Consider the following 8,260-nt stretch of genomic DNA (forward strand, 5'->3'; position numbering starts at 1 on the left):
ATACAGAACAAAATGTTGATTGCATTTTCACTTCCTTTGGTGGAGCTGTTAATACAAGTATTGTGTTGATATAAAAATCAAAATTTTGTTTCATATAGCCTAACAATAAATGTCTCTAAAAATGAAACTCTAAGATGAAAAGCGTAACTGGTAAAAAGGCAATATTGTGTGTGTATATTTATATATATATATGTGTATGCGTGAGTGTGTTTGCGGATGTGTTGTCGACATATGATTATTGTAAATTTTATATATTAAACAAATATATGTTCGTATTAAAATTTTGATACACTGTTCAACAGAAATGTAAATAAAAGAAGATTATACAGATGTTAAACATGTTGATAATTCTTTCTCACAGGATTCAATAAAAGAACTGACCTATCATTTTTGTGAAATTACTTTTGTGTGTTTAAATATCTAAATACATTATTCCAATCATTTGTATAAGTAATCATTGAAATGTAGATAGAAATAAATATAAAAATTATGAAATCACTAGAAAACTATAATAAGAGTGCTCATTAAAACTTTCATTCGTAAATCGAGTATAATGGTAGAAAGAGTTGCATAACATTCCTTCCCAAAGAGGCGTATATTTTCTGGTGGCTTTCAATTTCATATCATTATACTTATATGAAATAAACGGAAATGAATTACACATAATACTTGAACATATTTTTAAGAGCATGGTTTACAGTTTTTTTTATGTGTATGTCGAAAATTCGATATTACGTTTAAAATTGGAATAGAGATGATCTTCGGGATCCAAATAGCAAATGAATATGTATGAACAAGGCTGAATTGTAGTCAATCCTCTTGATAAACATGAAGATCTGAGCCAAAATAATTTGTATAGATTCATTTCAATCACATCCAATGTATTATAGCAGGGGACCTTTAAGTATTCAAAAGGATATGTATTCAGAATAGTCAAAATCTAAACAAGAGCAACAATATTAGTCTGGCTCTTTGCCGATTATGATAGTCAACTGTTTGTCAATAGTTGAACGTAATCTTGAACTGAGAAGCACGATGTTAAGAATAAGAAGCATTTCAAGATTAGTTATAAAGTTTAATCATACGCACGAATCATTTCAAAAGTAGAATATCAGAACTGGGGGATACTACAAAAGTGTATTAATATGAAACATTAAATAAATGTAAACAATTTATAACTGCAGCTGTTTTAAATTTCAAGCGCTGAGTTTGGAAACAATTCCTAACAGTAATCGTATAAAAAACAAATGTTTTTGTGTAATTAATCGAGAATAATTTTGAAAACCTTGGTATTCCCAAAATATTATTTCCTTTGAACAAGGCACAAGTTTTTAAATTATTATTTTAGAGTGAAGTCTAATTCTAAAACCAGCTACTTTATTTTTCTTTAAACTCACGAATCTTGCTAATTTAGAAAGCCACTTCTTGTTTCAGTAGAAACTCATAGTCGAAATATTAAGCAATTTCTGAAATATGAAGAAAACGAAAAGAAAAGCCTTCACCAAAACAATTAATTTCAGATATGCAGGGAAGTTGTTAATATCGCAAAATACTTTTAAATGTTGACAACGAGTTTAAAAGGAATTTGTTTTGCTGATCTCAGTATTTTATTGAATGTCAAATATTTCTCTCATAGCAATGGATATAGTATATCCTGCGTGATACTAGTATAAGCTCTGGATAATTGATCGACTCTTTATTGATTCACTGAGTCTAAACTACATATAAAAAATATATAAAATATGCTTATTGTAGATTTTGTATATATTTTGAGAAAATATTGAAAAATATGTCTTATATAATAGGCAGTTTCAGAGACATTAGAGAACTTCAGTATGTTTTCTAAAATAAAAGAGTATTTTTAATTCTAGTGAAACCGAGCAAAATATTGCGATGCTTCATTCTTTCCCACTAACAATAAAACATCAAATAAAATTAAATTTTTACACCTACAAAATAGAGATCAAAGTTATTTAGAATATACACGTGCATACAATAGGAGGGAACAAAAATATTTTGTTAAAAATTTTATACAACGATACAAGAGAAATTATACATTTTGATAAAGAATAGGCGATTCACCCATAGATTATGCTTCCATGAAACTTATATCTTGATCAAAAGCAAAATCTCCAATACCAGTGTGATATAGCTAGAAGTGTATGGTTTATAATATTGATTGTAGTTTCGGCGAATGAGCATTCCAGTTATTTGATATTATGAATTACCTAGAAATTGGAAGAGAAAGAGTACTCTTAATGCAAATTTCAGATAGAACCAGAAGAACTCTGTGTGTGATGGTGTCGCGCTACAGAAATATTGGTAGACCCTTCCCCACGAACTTACGCAACGAAAAGGAAGCGTGGAAAGATGTTTATTTAGGCGGTGGTGAAGGTAGAGGAGGAAGGATTTGTAATTAGGTATGCTGGAAAAAAGGAGATAAAAGAGGATGGGAAAAGGAGAAAAAAGGAGAAAAAGGGAGGAAAAGTAAAAGAGGAACAAATTGAAAAGGAGAAAAAAAGGAAGAGAAGAAAAACGAAGAAAAGGAGAAAAATGGGAAAAGTAAAAAGGAGAGAGAACGGCAAAGTATTAACGTACATTTCAGGAAATATAAAGTATAAAAGTTGTGGTAGATTGGAGCAATTTACATCAACCAAAAACTCCAGAGAAATCCGTGAAAATAGAGTCAGTAGATCCAGAGGTGCGATCAAATCTGGCGAGCTCGGGTAAGAGTGACATTCACAAGGGTGGAGGGGTATCTGCGACGAGTGAACAGATGGGACAGGTATTGAAAGAAAGTCTCGAAATTATGATCATGACAGCACAGACGCCAGAGACTCTGGAGCTGGGAAAATAGGATGGCCCATTCGGTTTGGGCGGAGTGAGTGTAGGAAAGATCGAGAGTGGGGTGGGACTTAATAACTTTTAAGAAGGTGGAAGCAGTGAAAGAGATTATCAATAATAGAGAGAGAGGGAGGAGAGAGAGGAGAGAGAGAGAGGAGTAGAGAGAAAGATAGGGAGAGAAAGGGAGATGTTCAGAAAGTGAAATCCTTTTGATAATGATTTATAGTATCGATATATAATTGTAAGATCCGAGTATCTAAGTGTAGGAAGTTTGCAGTCCGTGATAGATATCAGGCTGAGTAAAAAGTAAGCAACGTTTTAAACCAAGAAGAATTGGTACTGGATTTTTTCAGTTTTGATTTTTTAAAAACATTCTTTTGAAATTCTCTGATAACACAGACCTAAACTTGCCCAAATGCTTCAAGCATTGATATTTTTTCCTCGTGGTTACAATCATCTCAAATGGAACTGTCAAAGCGCAATGTTCGAGCAATTCTGCTATTTAACTTCAAAAAAGGACGGAAAGCAGCTGAAACTGCTCGCGATATCAACTGTGGTCAGTTCGAAAACAGTTTAAACGATTTCGCAGTGGATACTTGAGCCTCGAAGATCGTGAGCGAAATGGACGCCCACCTGTCATCGATGATGGTTAATTAAAGACCGTCGTTGAGAAAGATTCCCGTAAGACCGCACGAGAACTGGCAAAAGAACTTTAGGTTAGCCAGAAAACTGCGTGAAACTATTTGTATATGATCGAAAAATCAAAAAAAAAAAAAAAATGGGTACCACACAATTTGAATGAAAATCAGAAAATGCGCAGATATGAAATTTGCTCATCACTTCTCTGTAATCATACTGATCCATTTCTCGACTGTATTGTAACCTGCGATCGATGAAGTGTAGATTATGTACAATAAAAAAAAAGTTCTTCGCAGTGTTTGGAACAAAACGAAGCACCGAAAACCTTCCCTCAACCCGAGCTCTTCAAGAAGAACGTTATGGTAACTGTTTGATGGTGTACTGCTGGACTCTTCCACTAAAACTTCTTAAAACCCGGAAAAACCATTACGGCAGAAATATATTGCCATGAAATTGTCAAAATGAACGGAAAACTGCTACCCGTCCGTACAGACTGGTCAACAGAAGAGTGCCAATCATTCTTCATGACAATACTCGCCCACACGTTTCACTAATGACACTCCAGAATTTGAGTGAACTTCGCTACGAAGTTCTTCCCACCCAGCGTATCCCCCTAACCTTTCTCCTTGATGGTTTCCTGTGAGAGAAGTTAAAAACTCAAACCGATACTGACAGTGCCTTCAAAGAGTTTATCAGCTCCAGAACTCCAGATATTTATGTTATCGGAATAAACAAACTTATAACGCGTTGGCCACAATGTGTTGATTGTAATAGTACTTTTATGTATAATATTTCCGCATAGCTGAAATATATTATGATAAATTTCATGTTTCAAAACGTTGCTTGCATTTTACTCAGCATGATATAAGAAAAAAAAAACAACAACGTTCAGGAACAATGATACTTTACTGGGATTAATGTTTGTTGTCTTTTCCCACGTCGAAGTGCGATAAGAGGAAAAAGATTAAGTATAGATCACTGTTAGCAGCTAGAAATGCTATCAATGTGAATAAAAATCCAAATCGAGGGACTCGAACAATGAAAAAAAGGCTAGATATAATTCCTAGCTAGCAAATCTATATATATGATATATATAGATATATGCAAATATATACATACACACACATACACACACAGACACACACACACACACACACACACACACACACACACACACACACACACACACACACACACACACACACACACACATATATATATATATATATATATATATATATATGGGCTTCTCAAACAAAATTTCTCTCACCATTTCACTTCAATTTCTAAACATTTGGTCATCATTTTACCTCTGTTATTTCATGATTAGCATTTCTCTAGCATCCCGTCACTGTTTGCGATATTGCATTCTCATCACGTTATTTCTCTCTCTCTCTCTCTCTCTCTCTCTCCCGTTCATCTCACTTTTATGCATTAATTCATTCTTTCTTCCATCCTTACGTTAGCCCCACATCCTGAGAGAATGTCTCCCCTGTTAGATGACTTCTCTTTATTTCTCTCAAATATTTCCTATTCCCTGAAGCTCTCACATAGTTATTTGTCAATCTAATCCATCTGCTTTTGAATAAGCAAAAAAAAAAAAAAAAAAGAAAAAGAAAAAAAATGTCGTCACTCTACTAAGCAGAGTCACTACCGACTCCTTTCGCATCAATTATTTTACACGTTAACTGTTATCCCTACTGTCTACTGCAGTGCTTTATCTTTGTTCTTTCTTCTCATATACGCTCTATTTCTTCCTTTGCTACTTCCCCAATCTCTTCTTTTTCTTCCCTCTATATATTTAAAGGCCTGCTGATGACAGCTGGCTATTTATGTCTGCTTTCATTGTTGTTTCAAACATTTCTCTTTTGAGATACCTACGGTCAGACATGGAGAAGAAATAGAACATACAAAATATGGAGACGTGACGTGTCTATTTATAAGTTATATATATATCAGCTCTTCGAAACGCCAGTGTTAAAACGGGGGTAGCTGATGAAGTAGAATGTTCTCTATGTGGCTTGTGTGTTTTCTCGTCTCTGTTTTGTTTGCAATGTCCTGTACCCAGATATGCACCTATACATACAGGTGGATGTCGGTATGCACATACCTGTACGTATATATGCATATACTCATTTACTATTTGTTTATATATATATATATATATATATATATATATACATCCATGTATGTACGTATATATATATATATATATATATATATATATATATATATATATATATATATATATATATATATATATATATGTATATATATATATATATATATATATATATATATATGTATGTACGCATATATATATATATATATATATATACACACACACACACACATATATATATTCATATGTATATATATATATAATTGCGCGCGCGTATATGTTTGTGAGTGTGTGTGTGCGTATGTGTATGGGGGTACTTATGATAATAATATTCATTTGCAGCAAAAGCTGCCTCATATTCGTTGGGTTAAATATTTACTAATTTTATCACCTTACAAAGGTATGTGACATCCAACTATTATATGCACTCAGTTACTCCTTCATGCAGCCATATGAGCATACACAAAATATCCCCGAATTACAAAAGTCTTTTTATTCCTGTTATCTCTAATTAACTGCCCCCCTCATTTTATATCTTGTGCTCTGACGTTCAGTATCAACTATTATATAGATCACCTGTTTTCTTTCTATAATTTTATACTGCTATAATTTTGTCCTTACCGATGCGAATAATATACCATCTAAACCAGAGGCATATTTTATTTGGATAAATGTCATTATTACATTGTCTCATTTCTAATTGTGCCTGGGAACAATTCATTCAATGGTGAACATATTAACAAGCTAGACAAACTACACACACATAGGTGCAGTTAGACAATACATATATGTTTGTTTGTGCGTGTGTGTGTGTGCGTGTCTGTGTATGTATTTATGTATACACGCATAAGTTTAAACACACATGCACACACGCACCCCTCCATATATATATAAACACAGAAACACATGTGTGCATTCATAGAAATTATATCTGCATCTTTTATTCTATATATTTACTTCTGTAACTCTTCACGATGCATACGTAATCGAAGATATTCGTTCATTTTTCTCTATTCAATCACAGACGTCTTCCATTCACGCACATCGAGAGTTACAAAGAGAAGTACACTCCGATTCTACCTGTTTTTCTATTATTTTCTTTTAATATTATTCTATAGTAAATCTCACTCGTTGAAACCGCTTTAAGGATTCTCATGTTCACATACGTTCACGATAGTACCATTTAACACGTATGTCAATCTTTGTATGTTGGTCTCTTCCTCCCTCTTTTTATTGTCTTTACAACTATTTTCATGCTCACACATTTAATAATGATCAATCTTTTGTGGCCTCTGTCGCATTTTCTTTTCTAATTAGAGGGACATATAAACTCATACCAATTCGTCATATGCCCTTTCACTCAACTTCTAATTTCTTTCAATATTTTTACCTTCATATTCTATGTCAGTCAAATCACGCCATCAAAAATTCAGAGGTGTTTATATCGAAGTTAACAATCTTGTGTCCCACTTAATTAAACTTAAGCTCACAAATATACATTAATTCCACCTTCCATATTGTATGACGAACAAAATTGATCGTGCGATAAAACGTGACCTTAAATTGGTTCACCGAGACAATAGCTTTTACAGTTCGGTTCAAACGCAAAAAATCTATATCAAAATGCACCATTTATTGAATTTGACTCAACACTTAAAACTAAAAAAATTCTTCATAAAAAAAAGCATATCAAGCAATCAAACAGACAGAAGAACAATTTAGGAATCATCTAATATCGAAACGATTTTTCTATTAAATTAATATTCACAATTATAATGTTGAACGTCTAAAGGTGTTTCTTATATTTTCCATTTTCCATTGTTAGAGACATCTTTCATTTCTCTATGTCTTTCAGAAATTTCAGCGGACATATTATAAGAAAGAATTAATTACTTATTTAAAAAGATATTGAAAATAATTATAGACACGTTGCTTTATAGAAATATGTAGCACACACTGTATTTTAAAAATATTTAATAAAAAGTATGTTTAGTTATCTCTTTTTTTCGTCTTGATTCACAAGAACCAACAATTATATTTCAGTTTCTATTTCCATTCAAATAATTTTGAATGTCTACCTACCCAAATATATGAATGTCTTTATATATGTCAATGAATTATACATGTCTATATTTATCAAGCTTACACTTTTTAAATTCCTCCGACTGTATCTCTCTCTTTCTCTCTCTCTCTCTTCTCTGTACACACACATAAATACATAAGCGCAAATATATGTAACATATATATTAATATAAATCCTTATGTCTATGTATAGATATACACACACGCACACGCACACACACACACACACACACACACACACACACACACACACACACACACACACACACACATATATATATATATATATATTTAGACGCGGGAGTGGCTGTGTTATAAGTAGCTAGCTTACCAACCACATGATTTCGGGTTCAGTCTCAATACGTGGCACCTTGGGCAGGTGTCTTCTAATATAGCCTTCGGCCCACAAAAGCCTTGTGAGTGGATTTGGTAGACGAGTACCGAAAGAAACCCATTGTATGTGTGTGTATGTTCGTGTGTCTGTGTTTGTATCCCTACCGTCTATTAATAACCGATCATGGTGTGTTTACGTCCCCGCAAATTAGCAGTTCGGTAAATGAGAACGATAGAATA

At 33.0% G+C, this 8,260-nt stretch overlaps 1 protein-coding gene across 6 annotated transcripts in view; it reads right to left on the bottom strand.

Annotated features, from left to right (window-relative positions):
* The window catches only part of LOC106868423 (uncharacterized), a 350,125-nt gene that overhangs the window by 119,097 nt on the left and 222,768 nt on the right, over nt 1-8,260 (bottom strand). The window lies entirely within an intron of this gene.

The sequence above is a fragment of the Octopus bimaculoides genome, chromosome 10, assembly GCF_046866305.1.
Source record: "Octopus bimaculoides isolate indiv1 chromosome 10, ASM4686630v1, whole genome shotgun sequence".
Lineage (NCBI taxonomy): Eukaryota > Metazoa > Mollusca > Cephalopoda > Octopoda > Octopodidae > Octopus > Octopus bimaculoides.